We start from the raw sequence: 15,530 nt of genomic DNA on the forward strand, positions 1-15,530 counted from the left end.
GCCTTGCAGCCCCTATTGCAGCAGTGACTGGACATGGGAGCACCATTGTGCTTGCCAGCAAAAACCAGCAGAGAAAGATCTCTTCCACTTCATCCTGCCCTTCAGATTCCACACGAGTGCTTCTTATGGGGGATCTTAAATCCATTAAGAACCCTGCCCTGCCAAGCCATATTGGAGTCAGAGGCAAAAGGAAATGTCAGTAATACTACATTACTTCTTATCTATTTTTCTTTTTTTGACAGGGTCTGGCTCTGTCATCCAGGCTGGAGTGCAGTGACTCAATCATGGCTCACTGCAGCTTTGACTTCCCAACCTCAGGTGATTCTCCCACTTCAGCCTATCAAGTAGCTGGGACTACAGGCACACACCATCATTCCCAGCTAATTTTTTGGTATTTTTTTTATAGAGACGGGGTTTTACCGTGTTGCCAGGCTGGTCTTGAACTAAAAAACTGGGCTCAAGCAATCTGTCTGCCTCCGTCTCCCAGAGTGCTGAGACTAAGGGCATGAGCCACTGCACACAGCCCCCCTTTTTTTTTTTTTTTTTTGAGATGGCGTCTCGTTCTGTAGCCCAGGCTGGAGTGCAATGGCGTGATCTCGGCTCACTGCAAGCTCTGCCTCCCAGGTTCACGCCATTCTCCTGCCTCAGCCTCCTGAGCAGCTGGGACTACAGGCGCCCACCACCACGCCCAGCTAATTTTTTGTATTTTTAGTAGAGATGGGGTTTCACCATGTTGGCCAAGATGGTCTCGATCTCCTGACCTCGTGATCCGCCCGCCTCGGCCTCCCAAAGTGCTGGGATTACAGGCATGAGTCACCGGGCCCGGCCGAGCCACTTTTTAATTTTTCAAAATACTGCATTAAGAGTACTGATCTTGATTACTGAGTTTTTGATGCCCCTTAAATTTTGTGCCTGGGGTGCCTTGCTTGCCTCATCCTAGACCTGGCCCTATTAAGAATTCCAGTTACAAGGGAGTCTTAGAAATACCGTTTTTAGCTTTTCATCCTCTGTGGTACTGACGGCACCATGGAAGAGGCTGGGATGAAGGTAGCATCATCTACAAAAGCCATCCCTGTCAACCTGGCTAGGGCTGTGGAATCCAGCTGTTTGGTCAAACACCAGTCCAGATGTTGCTGTGAGGTATTTTAAATCAATATTTTATTTTATAAGAAAAATATCAAATTTTTTTTGAAACAGTCTCTCTCTGTCACCCAGGCTTGAGTGTCATGTCACTGTCATAACTCACTGCAACCTGGAATTCCTGGGCTCAGGCGATCCTCCTGCCTCACCCTCCCAAGTAGCTAGGACTACAGGTGTGAGTCACCACAATCGTCTAGTTTCGTCATTTTTTGTAGAGATAGGAGTCTTGCTGTGTTGCCTAGGCTGGTCTTGAACTCCTGGCCTCAAACAATCCTCCAGCCTCGACCTCTCAAAGCGTTGGTATTACAGGCATGGGCTACCATGCCAGCTGGTATTTTTTAGATGTGACTGACATTTAAATCTTTGAGTAAAGCAGCTGACCCTTCCTAGTGTGAGTGGCCTCATTTAATCAGTGGAAGGCTTTCATAGAAAAACCAAGGTTCGGCCGGGCGCGGTGGCTCAAGCCTGTAATCCCAGCACTTTGGGAGGCCGAGGCAGGCGGATCACAAGGTCAGGAGATCGAGACTACAGTGAAACCCCGTCTCTACTAAAAATACAAAAAAATTAGCCGGGCGCGGTGGCGGGCGCCTGTAGTCCCAGCTACTCAGGAGGCTGAGGCAGGAGAATGGCGGGAACCCGGGAGGCGGAGCTTGCAGTGAGCCGAGATCGCGCCACTGCACTCCAGCCTGGGCAACAGCGTGAGACTCCGTCTCAAAAAAAAAAAAAAAAAAAAAAAAGAAAAACCAAGGTTCCCCTCACTCCTGAGAGGTAGGAACTCTGCCTCCAGACTGCCTTCTGGCTCAAGACAACATCAGCTCTTGCTGGAATTTCCAGTTTGCCCTGCAACCTGTCTATTCCCACCACTGTGTGAGCCAATTCCTGAAAGTAAATCTTTGTCTCTATTTCTATTTCTGTCTCCGTCTCTATTGTCTCTATCCCTATCTCTATCTCTATCTCTCCTCTTTGGTTCTGTTTCCTGGGAGAACCCTAACTAATACACTCAGAGGAGGTGACAGAGGTGAAGGGTCAGTCTGCTAGCTCTACCGAGGTGGAGATGGAAGTAACAATACTGGGTAACAATAGGCTTCATACAGAAGGAGAGAAGGAGGAGGCTAAGCTGGTTCCCAGGTTCCCATGTGGGTGACCGCGATAAGGACGACAGATACAGCACCAGATATCTCCATGAGAAAACGGCGCACATGCCACAGTACCAGATATCTCCACGAGAAAATGGAGCACGTGCCACGGTACCAGATATCTCCACGAGAAAACGGAGCACGTGCTCGTCGTCTTTGGAAGATGCAGTTCCCTGATCTCCCACATGCAGCTCTGTTCCAGTGCATGAGATCCACCTTGTGTATTTCACACATTGGTTGCTTGGGACAAGTAATTTGGTTATTTGCTTGCTTGTTCATTCATTAAATGCATGTTTATTAAGTGTGTCCTGTGTCAGGTACTATTGTAGGCTTTGGAGAAACAATAGTGAAAGAAAGCTGAGATGGCTTCTTCCATGATGTTTTCAATCTAATTCAGAGAGGTGTGACAAACACACACACATGCAAATAAAGGGAACAGTCCCAGGTAGTGATGTGTGCAGCTGGGACAGCGAAACAGGGCAGTGTGATGGAGGTACAGGGAGTAGGTGCTGCCTGACACGACCACTCACCTTGAATATGCCAGGACTCCCATCCCAGCATCACAGATGGTCTAGGTATGAGGGAACACTGAGCTGTCCTGTGTGTGACCCGCTGGAATGAAAGGAAAGAGCTCCAGGGTTATATGACAAGTTACTGAAGGGGAGCCTGAGCCCAGGACAAATGTCTGTGATGAACACCTTCTTCCTCTCTTAGTCTATTCAGGCTAAAATACCATAGGCTGGGCAACTTAGAAATACAGACTTCTTTTCCTACCCATTCTGGAAGCTGGGTGCCGGCAGATTTGTCGTTTGGTGAGGGCCTGCTTCCTGATTCCTAGATGGTATCTTCTAATGGTGTACAAATGTGGTGGAAGGAGTGAGGGTTCTCTCGAGCCTCTTTTCTAAGGGCATTCATCCCATTTATGGGGGCCCCACCTTTACGACCTTATCACCTCCCAAAGACCCTGCCCCCTAATATCATCGCCCTGGGCTTAGGATTTCAACATGTGAATCTGCAGGGGACACACATGTGCAGGCCATAGCCATTCTCCATGCTGATGTGTAATGGGCAGTCACTGAATGAGTCTCTGTGAGGCAGTGGAGGGGGAGCTGGATGGCAAGGCCCAGGCCCCGGCCGAGTCTACGAAGAGCAGCATCGGGATCTCCCGGGAGACAGAAGCTCTTTGGGGTGAAGGTGATGCCTATTCGTTGTGTTTCCAGCAGCGGCACAGTATTTGGCACACGGCAGGTCCTCTGTAAGTACTGGTTGATGAAGTAAGGAATCCCTTGGCTGAAGGTGGAGGGACCGGCTACTGCGGGACCAGAGAGCCTTTGCATTTTGGATGATTTCTTCACACTTGGGAGAAGTATTTTCCTCTTTCCATAAGACAAGTCCCAGAGCCTCCCAGGCAGGAAGGACTGTCTGGCCAAATGGCTCTGACTTTGTCTTTTTTATTTCAACACTTGCTGTCCCCTGGGGGACTACGATTCACTTTAATGCTCCCGCCAAAGTGAGGCCAGCCAGCCCTTCCTGTCTGGGAGGCTTTCCTTAGGTTTGCCGCCTTCGCCCAGCTGAGATGGCCTGGGAATTTAGGAAGACTTCTTTAAACGCGAAGGGAGTGGAAAAGACGGCTAAGCCAAGAGCATGCATGAGGAATAAAAGCTGTCAGGTTTCTACCGTCTGGTTTTCTCATCTTTCTATAATCTTCTGGCTTTGGTCCTCCATACTATGCAGAAAGAACCCGAAAGATGAGTACACTTTTACAGACAACCTGACTCAGCCCTAGGCCCATCTTCACAAATAGGGAACAAATCTTCCTTCCCTTTCACACTGAAATGGGTATTCACCATTAAGAAAAGATCACCGGATTTAACAAATCAAAGTATAGGGCACTCAGTTAAAATTTGAATTTCATGTAAGTAACACAGAATTCTTTGATATAAGTATGTCCCAAATATTGCAAGTTCCAGATGTGGCATGAGGCATACTTATCTTAAAAATGATTTGCTGTTTATCTGAAATTCAAATTTGACTGGGAGTCTTGTATTTTATCTGGCAACCCAAGGAAAAGATTTGAACCCTGCCACTAGCGTAGGGCCTTGCCACTCAGGGCTCATCCTGGGTTCCTGCCTGAGGCCTCCACACCTCCCTCTGGAGTTTGGTGGAACTTTTATAACTGTTCCAATAAGTGGCTTCTCCCTTGACTGGAGACCCTACCCACCTCCTTGCCTACACACGCAGGGGTCCTCGCCTGTCTGGACAGAATCTCAATATCTGAATCATGCATGGAGCATACCAGCCACACAACAGGAATTACCCACTTCATCACAGTTTGTCTGGTCGGCATAGAAGAGCTTCGTATTTTTCTTTGGGAACACAAAACTCAGTTTCCCCAATGACCATGCTGAAAAATCTCAAGGACAGTAAGCTTCATGATAGATACAGTGGCTATTCAGACGAGAACACGTCAATTTCTCTTACATATCAGAGGATTAAACAGTCAGCCAACCCTAAGACATGCCCAGGAGCTATTTTCAGCTCTGTTTTAACCTGTTGAGCTCCAAATAGAAACTTCTATATTTTTATCTTATGTTACGCTTCCTTTGAGGGAGTCAGTCTATAGGGTAGTGAGGTTAAAAAGAAATAACTAACAACTTTCAAGAAAACAATCTAAAATAAGCACCTGTGTGGTGATTATAAAAATATACAAATTTCCTTTGCTTCTAGTGGTCATGTTGAAGCCCACACATTTGTGATGTGCATTGAGCCACACAGTTCTTTTCCATTTGCCCTTTTAGGTCAGATCTGCTAGATTTCCTCCCTCCCCCTCACATGATCAGGGCAGGATTTCTTGCTTTCTTGTGTTGAAGCACAGTGATAATACTGTTTAACCCTTGATTCAAATATCCTGGGTAATGGCCACATGCCCCATGATAAAATATGTCCAAAGATTAGCTGGAAGTCCCGGGCCTGCTTCTCTTTTTTTTTTTTTTTTTTTTTTTGAGACGGAGTCTTGCTCTGTCACCCAGGCTGGAGTGCAGTGGCCGGATCTCAGCTCACTGCAAGCTCCTCCTCTCGGGTTCACGCCATTCTCCTGCCTCAGCCTCCCGAGTAGCTGGGACTACAGGCACCCGCCACTTCGCCCGGCTAGTTTTTTGTATTTTTTAGTAGAGACGGGGTTTCACCGTATTAGCCAGGATGGTCTCGATCTCCTGACCTCATGATCCGCCCGTCTCGGCCTCCCAAAGTGCTGGGATTACAGGCTTGAGCCACCGCGCCCGGCCCCGGGCCTGCTTCTCTTACCAACTCTGGCTGTCTTAGTAGAGTTTACAAGTGTCTTTAGTCACCTCCCTTTCTCCTTTGCTTATGTGGGCACGAGATTTTGAGTTCTTTTTTTTTTTTTTTTTTTTTTTGAGACGGAGTCTAGCTCTGTCGCCCAGGCTGGAGTGCAGTGGCCGGATCTCAGCTCACTGCAAGCTCTGCCTCCCGGGTTTTTACGCCATTCTCCGGCCTCAGCCTCCCGAGTAGCCGGGACTACAGGCACCCGCCACCTCGCCCGGCTAGTTTTTTGTATTTTTTAGTAGAGACGGGGTTTCACCGTGTTAGCCAGGATGGTCTCGAACTCCTGACCTCGTGATCCGCCCGTCTCGGCCTCCCAAAGTGCTGGGATTACAGGCTTGAGCCACCGCGCCCGGCCGATTTTGAGTTCTTTAATAGATTTTAAGTTTAGCAAGAACAAGGACCTTGCCTTGTTCACTGTTCTATTGGTTTGCTAGGACTACCACATAAAATATCACACACTAAGTGGCCAAAGCAACAGAAATCTATTTTCTCATAGTTCTCATAGTTCTGGGGGCTGCAAGGCCAAGATCAAGTGTTGGCTGGTTTGATTTGTGCTGAGGCCTCTCTCCTTGGCTTGCGGGTGGCCACCTTCTTTCTGTGTCCTCACGTAGTCCTTCCTCAGTGCATGAGCCCATGAGTGTTTTTGTCTGTAAAATTTCCTCTGCTTAAAAGGACACCAGTCAGTTGGATTAGGGCCCATGCTAACAACCTTATTTTAATTTAATCGCCTTAAAAATTTTATTATTATTATTATTATTTTAGAGACATGGTCTCGCTCTGTCACCCAGACTGGAGTGCGGTGGTGCAATTATGGCTCACTGCAACCTTGAACCCCTGGGCTCAAGTGGGTTCCCACTCCAACCTCCTGAGTAGCTGGGACTACAGGTGTGCATCACGACACTGGCTAGTTTTTAAATTTTTTGCAGAGACAGGGTCTCACTGTGTTGCCTAGGCTGGTTTTAAACTCTTGGCCTCATGGGATCCTCTTGCCTTGGCCTCCCTAAGTGCTGAGCCACTGTGCCTGGGCCGTAATCGCATTTCTAAAGGTCCTGTCTCCAGATACAGTCACATTCTGAGGTTCTAGGGGTTAGGGCTTCAGTATGTGAATTTCAGAGGACACGTAATTCAGCCTGTAATAGTCACCATTAGTCCAATAACTAATGTAGTGCCTGGTACATGACAGATGATAAATCTTTTTGTACTCATTTGTTGAATGAGTTCACAAACTTTGATGATGTCATTGGTGAGGCACATTTACTTAGAGTTTCTTGTTAAACCAGAGCATCAGATTTTTAAGCTTCTTCCTACGCACCTTAGTGGTCATCCATTGTGTCATGGAAAGTCATCTGACCATGCATATAACTTGTGTGACACCCTCTCTTCCACAGAGGATGCTGTATAGTAAGTGTGTGCCTCACACTCTCAGGCAGAGAGCCTGTCCTGTCCACGTCGTTGCCACCTGCCCTACGCACAGCAGGCTGCGATGGCGGCCCAGGCTCCCAGCTGTCATTCTCCAGTCCTCCTTTTGGCAAATGCTTGACATGCATCTCCACGTTTCCTTTATTTCCTTCAAATTGGGAAGGAAAAAAAAATAGAATCTGTCAAAGATCTCCTGCTACTTGTGTGGGGAGAAGGGGAGCCTCAACAACTTGCCCATTGTCTAGGCGTTGCTCTACCAGTCTTTCAGGAAAAAGAAAAAAAAAAGCCCCAAAACTTTGATCCCTGGGGAGGTGAAGCGGAAGTTGATCTTCACCATTAAATTTTTTTATAGATAGCAAAGTCCATGCTTCCACCTGCATCCAAAGCACAGAGGCAGCTGGCAGAACAAAGCACCAGAGAAAAATAGCTGACCAGAATCTCTTAAATTGCCTGTGTACAGGTGCAACTTGTTTTTCATCTTGGTGGCAGCCACTAGTGATTGACAATGTTTTACCCAGAGGACTTAACCCTTTTTTCACCTAGATGAGCCAAAGAGACAAGTCTCATGGTTTAGAAAACAGTTCATACCCCTCTGTAGGTTCTAAGCCATTCAGCCCAAAGGCATGGGAACTGTACTTCAAACTAATGCCACCTGCAACAAAGGAAGGAACGACACGATGTCAGAGAAAAAGTTTGAAAAAATATATTGCTAGGTCTCTCCAGCTTTGAAGCCAAGGCTGGGACACATCTTATTTTTTTAATCAATAGATAGATGGAGACGGCATGTGACGAACGCGCCTCTGGAATGGGATGCGTTACAAGTTGAACTCTGGGTGTTGAATAAGTCTTAAGCTACCTGTTCTAGAAAACCAATCCCTTTATGCCCTCAGCTTTTGTTTTATTATTAACATTAAACAAGTTATTTTAGGTGGTAGACAAGCAGTAGAGAGGAGACGCCAGTGTGCAGCCTAGTTTAAAAACCTCCAAAGACAGAGAACTGAGCAGCTTCACTGGTCCTGAGCTGGTTTGGTTGTGTTTGCCCCGGGACTCCCACTACATCTCACCTGGGTTACTTTTCATAGTTGTGTGCAAGGACATTTGCCACTGGGGAGTCCCCCACCCAAGTGGTTGCATTTGTGTGGAGACCAGACAGAGGACTGTAGGGAGACTGCTGTCTTTCTGGCAGTCTTGAGGGAGTGTTGCTGGAGGGATGACTGGGAGATTACACTGGGATGTGGGCAATCTTTATCAAAGGAAGAAGCAGGAGTGCTACAGGAATAGCTCTCAGAAGAGTTAACCATTTGGAAAGAAGCTAAGCACAAGGGAGCAATAACCTCCTAAACACTGAGCCCTCCTAGGGAGAGAAGAGAAGTCGGTAACTGGTGATTATAAGCTAGCACTTCAAGGGAAGGCCCCAGAGCTGTGGGTGGGTGGGGGTGAGGGGGTGGGGGCGCTCCTCAGCAGGGTCCTGAGGCAAGGCAAAGAGCTTGCTTTAAAAAAATATATATATATATTACTTTTTTTAGAGACAAGGTCTTGCTGTGTTGCCCAGGTTAGAGTGCAGTGATGCAATCAGGGCTCACTGCAGCCTTGACCTCCCAAGTTCAAGTGACCCTCCCACCTCAGCCCCCTGAGTAGCTGGGACTACAGGCATGTACCACCATGCCCAGCTAATTTACTTTATTTGTAATTTAATTTTTGTAGGGATAGGGGTCTCTGTATATTGCCCAGGCTGGCTTCGAACTCCTGACCTCAAGTGATCCTCCTGTCTTGGCTTCCCAACGTGTTAGGATTACAGATGTGAGCCACAGTACCCAACCAAGAGCTTGTTAATGAAGTGTTGGCATTGTGGATCCCATGGCTTCTCATTCTGGTAGCTGCATTGTAAATCACCTTCTCTCAGCACAAAGAACACTACAGATGAACGTTCTTGATGATGAACATGCCCGAAACATACCCTAACACAAACACAGAGCATGAGCTCAATAACTCACAGCCATGGAGCAGTGTTTTGGCTTCTGAATGGAAAAAATGACATGTACACAACTCTGACACTTCCTTAGAGAGGCTTAGTAAAATCATCACGCTTGCCCAGCCAGGGAGCTCCCCATTCTGTGTCTTTGGCTTTGACATGGCCTTTGACATGAGTCCATGCTAGGTTGAAGGCATCTGTCTAGATGTTCAGGTCTCCATACTCACACCTGTTAACCTGGCAGTAAAATAATCAAAGGAACTCTGTGGCCTGGAAAGCAATCCATCTCATTGATAAATCAAACCTTTTGTATGAATCTTGATGAAACCGTGTGGCCAAAAGTGATTGAATTTAAAAACTTTGAATTTTCATGAATTGTTTTGCTCTTAGACATAGATCACACCTACTAGTGATTGTGCATGAAATAAACTACCAAGATTATGTGGGAATCATAGCCTTGGCACCATGGTGGTAATCTAAATGAGGCAGATGCTTGGATGCATGTCAACTTCATCAGAACAATAGGTGCTGTCAACCAGACAGAGATACTGTAAGGAGTAGCTTCAGACATGCTACAGCCGAGGTCAGGAGATGCACCTCCTTCCTTTCGGAGTCTAGGGCAGGCATATCTGCACCATGCCTCTGTTTCCGTCCAATTCACAGAAGCTGCATGAATGGTGAGAAGATCTCTTTAAGTTCTGCTTTAATATTTATCCCTTTCACTTGTACTGCTGTTACCACTACAAGCTGGAAGCAGAGAACTCCCAGGCCCAGAGAGGCCCATGGGGACGCTGAGAGCTGCTGATTTTCTTTTCCCTTTGGCCATTTTATGAGGGAGACACCACGCACATTCTAACAGATTTGTGCACAAGGGGTTATAGCATGCTCTATATTCTTGGCCTTGAAAATTTTTTTTTTTAAGTTTGTAAAGGTAATTATGATTGTTTACAGTACCGAGGGCAAAGCCCCACCCTGGGCTCCAGGCCAGGGGCTCTGGGAGTTGAGTGTAGTGGGGTGAGCCAAGTCCAAGACAAAAGCACAATTATACTCACCTAAGAACCCACGCTGGTGGTAGGGGATGAAGGAAACACCCACACAAATGGGAGGTGTGTGGAGGGAGGGGCTTCCTTTGAAGTTTTGCATAAATTGTGTAAATTTTTTTCCTATAGAGCTGGGAATGAAGATTCTTGGTTTTCATCCTGGATCTCTTATTGAGTACTGAGCTGTGCCATAAGGAAATGGGCTTCCTTGTTACTTGATTTGCCAATGTTTAAAACTGAACTTTAAAGAAAAGAATTTTGGAAGAATTAAGAGGAAAATGGGACAACTTGTACAAGGTTTCATAAAGCTTTCTTAGTTTTTTTTGGCAGAAAAAAACTCAAGTCAGCCCCAGTGCAGTGGCTCACACCTGTAATCCCAGCACTTTGGGAGGCCAAGGCGGGCGGATCACCTGAGTGCAGGAGTTCGAGACCAGCCTGACCAACATAGTGAAACCCCGTCTCTACTAAAAATACAAAAAAAAAAAAAAATTAGCTGGGCCTGGTGGTGCGTACCTATAATCCCAGCTACTCAGGGGGTTGAGGCAGGAGAATCGCTCGAACCCGGGAGGCGGAGGTTGCAGTGAGCAGAGATTGCACCACTGTACTCCAGCCTGGGCAACAGAGTGACACTCTAACTCAAAAAAAAAAAAAATGGTACTCAAGTCAAACACCAGAAGACTCTCTTTTTATTTTTTTTTTAATTTTTTTATTATTTATTTATTTATTTATTTATTTTGGAGATGGAGTCTCGCTCTGTCGCCCAGGCTGGAGTGCAGTGGCTGGACCTCAGCTCACTGCAAGCTCCGCCTGCCGGTTTTACACCATTCTCCTGCCTCAGCCTCCCGAGTAGCTGGGACTACAGGCGCCTGCCACCTCGCCCGGCTAGTTTTTTGTATTTTTTTAGTAGAGACGGGGTTTCACCGTGTTAGCCAGGATGGTCTCGATCTCCTGACCTCGTGATCCACCCGTCTCGGCCTCCCAAAGTGCTGGGATTACAGGCTTGAGCCACCGCGCCCGGCAACTCTCTTTTTAAAGCCCATCTCTCTTCCTTCTGACCCAGGCCCATTTTCTGTGTTTAAACTTATGAAAGTTTAAACACCACGGGGTGAAAAACTGTCGCTACAGTCTATTGGGTTCTCTGGGTCAGAAATAATTAGCAAATACCCAACTACTTGCATACGTTACCTTCCAGTTAACTCTGCTGTGTCTTTTTCTGCCTGCCAGGAGTAAGGCCAGATGATTATTTGTTCTAATGTTATGAATCATTGACAAGAAAAGCTTGTAATGGCAGTGTTGACATGCCTTTACATCCATTGGCACCACAAGGAAACCAGGAGCAATCAGTGACAGGGAAAACTGGAACATATTGTGGGGGAGGCGGGGGCGGGGCCCCCTACCTGGCCTCAGAATGGCTGGAGCAGGAATTCTTTACTACCTGCTTCAGTTCCCAAAAGGCAGGCTCTAGAGATTAGTACCATAGTTCAGGAGAACAACCACGGGGAGAAGAATTTTCCCCTTTAGTCCAGGAGGAATGTGATTTTTAGGAAACAGATGCAGAAACCTGGCGTTGGCTCCCAGTGGTCTTGGTGAAGCCAAGGGCTGAGTAAATTTCGGGGCATTGGCCTGCCCTTCATTGCTGCACACACCCAGATGCGCACACCTGAGGGAACTTGAGCAATTGGCTCTGTACACCCAGCTCTCCACTGCCTGGCAGCAAAGAGGAAAGGGGAATTACAGGCAGGCTTGACTTGAAACACTGCTCTGGCCCCACCTGAATTCCAGGTGCCCCAGGGAGTCCCTTCAACCACCTGGAATTGAGGCTGTTTCAAGGTACAGATGCAGTGTGTGTTTGTCTTGCTTTTGTTTGCACCTTCTACCAGCTGGAAGCCAGAAGGTGTGGGGCTCTGCAAACAATTTTGATGTAAATAAAGAGAATGTAAGAATTAAAAAGACACCTTGCAGCTGAGCCTAGGGCGGAGGGGCGGGGGTACAGGCTAAGAGAGGAGGGAGGTGGAAAGCGGGGAGGAGTGGAAATAGATTTCCTCTAGGAAATAGAAATAGACACAGGGCCAACGTGGGATGATGTGATCCTGTTGCATATTTTCCATATGTTAATATCCCTCCATACAATTCCTCCTCAGACCGGTTATTGATAGATACGAAATAAGCCTGTGGCCTAGATCTGCTTCTGCTCTCTATTTTTTGAATGTGCCTACTATGTGCCAGCACTAAGGTAAGCACAGGGAATAAATGTGAAAACACATTATCATGCGACAGACAGCAAATTAACAGCTCCAATGAGGCTGTTTATGATGGAGGTGCAACAAGGGCTGCGAGTGATAAAGGACCATCTCCTTAGGACAGTGTGGGAACACGCTCAGAAGGAAGGTCTTCCGCAGGGACCTCTGCTTTCATCCCAAAGCAACCCTAATAGTCATCATTCTCACAAGCGTGTGGAACACATTGGTGATGGTCTTTTATTCATCATTCTTTTTGGACTAGGATAACTTCTCTGTATCACATAAAATTTGAAAAAAAAAAAAGTTCTACTCAAACATTAAAGGGTTTTTTGTTTTTGTTTTTGTTTTTCCCTTTGTTACCCAGGCTGGAGCACAGTAGCACAATCACAGCTCACTGCAGCCTCAACTTTCTAGGCTCTAAGCGATCCTCCCATTTCAGCCTCCCAAGTAGCTGGAACCACAGGCACATGCCACTCTGCCTGGCTAATTTTTTTGTATTTTTTTGTAGACACGGGGTTTCACCATGTTGCCCAGGCTGGTTTCAAACTCCTGGGCTTAAGCGAGCAGCCCGCCTCGGCCTCCCAAACTGTTAGGATTATTGGCAGGAGCCACTGTGCCAGGCCTGAATGTTAAAGGTTGATGTAAATATGTAAATATTTCCAGAGCAATATGCAACCTTGAGATCATTTTGATCAACGTATTTTGTTGAAGATTGTTTCGTAAAAGGTATTCGAAATTTGGAAAATATTAAATGTTTAGTTTTCTTATTCACTTTTTTTTCTTTTTTTTTTTTTAAGAGATGGGGTCTCACTGTTACCCAGGCTGGGGTGCAGTGGTGCGATCATGGTTCACTGCAGCCTCATTCTCCTGGGCTCTAGCAATCCTCCCAGCTCAGCCTCCCGAGAATCTGGAACTACAAGTGTGTGCCAACACGCCTGGCTATTTTATTTCTTATTTTTTTTGTGGAGATGGGGTCTTGCTATATTGTGTAGGCTGGTCTGGATCTTACTCATTTTTTAATAATAAAAAGTTACTTTTTGTCAACTGTGGGTGGAATAGGCATTTAAAAGAAGCTAGCTCAATTTAAAAGAAATACAGTGTATAGTTTGGCACACTCAAGGGCAGTAACCTAATGATTAAGAGGGGAATTTTGGAGTCAGACATCCCAGAAATCTGATCCTGACATCCCAACTTAAAAGCTGTATGATCTCAGACACATTATTTAATCTTTCTGAGCTTTAGGGTTTTTGTTTTGTTTTTAAATAGAAATAATAATATCTACCTTGTAAGTTTATTCTGAATATTAAATGAGATAGTGCACATAACTTTCCTAACAAGAATCCTAGTTTACTTAGTGTGCACTCAGCAGATGCTAGCTATTATTAAAATTAGTCTATAATTATGAATAATCATAACAATAAACACTTTTTCTTTTCCTGATAAATTATGACTCTACATAGATCAAAGTAAATTGGAATAATGGCAATTATTTTGTGAACTTAATAGCTGCAACCTACTAAAGGGGTTAAATAAATTTTTGAGCAGAGTGATGTGGTATTACTAAGAGTAATTTATTTATTTTATTTTATTATGCATATTTTTTGAGACAGAGTCTCCCTCTGTTGCCCAGGCTGGAATGTAGTGGTGTGGTCTCGGCTCACTGCAACCTCCACCTCCTGGGTTTAAGCAATTCTCCTGCCTCAGCCTCCTGAGTAGGGATGACAGATGCTGGCCACTGTGCCTGACTGATTTTTGTATTTTCAGTAGAGACAGGGTTTTGTCATGTTGGCCAGGCTGGTCTCGAATTCCTAGCCTCAAGTAATCCACCTGCCTCAGCCTCCCAAAGTGTTGGGATTACAGGCGTGAGCCACTGCACTTGGCTAAGAGTGATTTATTTAACATGATAAATGCCAAAATTACATTTCTCTGGCTGTATAGACAGAGTGGGTGCCATAGTGAGGTTACCCACAATGACCTCCATTCTTAAGGAGCTGACCAGACTAACATTTATACTTAGGAGTATAGTTACACAAATCCTCAGGAGTATAAACTCAAAAGCTGAAAGCACACCAAGAGTAAATTAAAAGTGTTCAGCAGCATTGCTGTCAGTCGCATAGAAATCTGAGTGCACAGCGTCCTGACTACGCGCAGATGCAGCTGAACTGAACCAGTGCCAGAGGACGTTGAGCTCCATGTCTTTCCTCCAGCCAGCCAGTCTGAGCGTGACTTCTATACCTCTGCCTCGGGGTCGTCAGGGTGCTCTTGAAACATTTTTTTTTTTTTTAGATGGAGTCTCGCTCTGTCGCCCAGGCTGGAGTGCAGTGGCGCGATCTCACTGTAACCTCTGCCTCCCAGGTTCAAGTGATTCTCCTGCCTCAGCCTCCTGAGTAGCTGGGACTACAGGTGCCCGCTACCAGGTCTGGCTAATTTTTGTATTTTTGGTAGAGATGGGGTTTCACTATGTTGGTCAGGCTGGTCTCAAACTCCTGACCTTGTGATCTGCCTGCCTCGGCCTCCCAAAGTGTTGGGATTACAGGTGTGAACCACTGCATCCGGCTGAAACTTATCATGTCAACACTGCTGGGCTGGATATTAGGCTTGCTTGTTGAACAAAGAATTGTTTGAAGCTTTTACATTTTTTTTTTTAAGATGATAAAAATATGGGTGATGCAAAGGGCTAGGTTCACTTAATGGCATGAAGACTCATCCAAGGAACTGTGGATCCTTATCATCGGATGATCAGACTCAGCTGCAGTGATGCTCTGGACTTCTGTTTATGAATCTAGGAATCTTTTCTCTCAGATAACTATTGAAATTGTAAAGAAAAAAGCGGCCAAGATATCAGATTCACAGGCAACAAGGTTTAGATATACAAATTTTTAGAAATCTTTTGAAGGCTATTTACCCACAGATGAATGAGAATGCAAAATATGATGCAAAGCAGATTTAACCTTCTGGCTAATTTGCCTCAATAAAAAAGGTTAAAGACATAAAAGGAAGATTACATCCACATTTGAAGATTGTGTCTTTATGTAAATAAAAGTTACTCAGCATGCACTTCAGGCATGAGTAAAGGTCTCCAAGTTCACGGCGTGGAAGGGACTTCCATCCGGGATTCCCCAGCGTCAGGAGCAGCCTGAGACGGTGATCAGCAGTCATGTTAATGGTTAAGTTTTGAGTGCAGTGAATGCTACTGGGTGAAGTCAGGCAGAGAAGAAGAAAAAAGGGAGCCAGAAATGAG

Source organism: Macaca nemestrina, chromosome 5 (assembly GCF_043159975.1).
Source record: "Macaca nemestrina isolate mMacNem1 chromosome 5, mMacNem.hap1, whole genome shotgun sequence".
Lineage (NCBI taxonomy): Eukaryota > Metazoa > Chordata > Mammalia > Primates > Cercopithecidae > Macaca > Macaca nemestrina.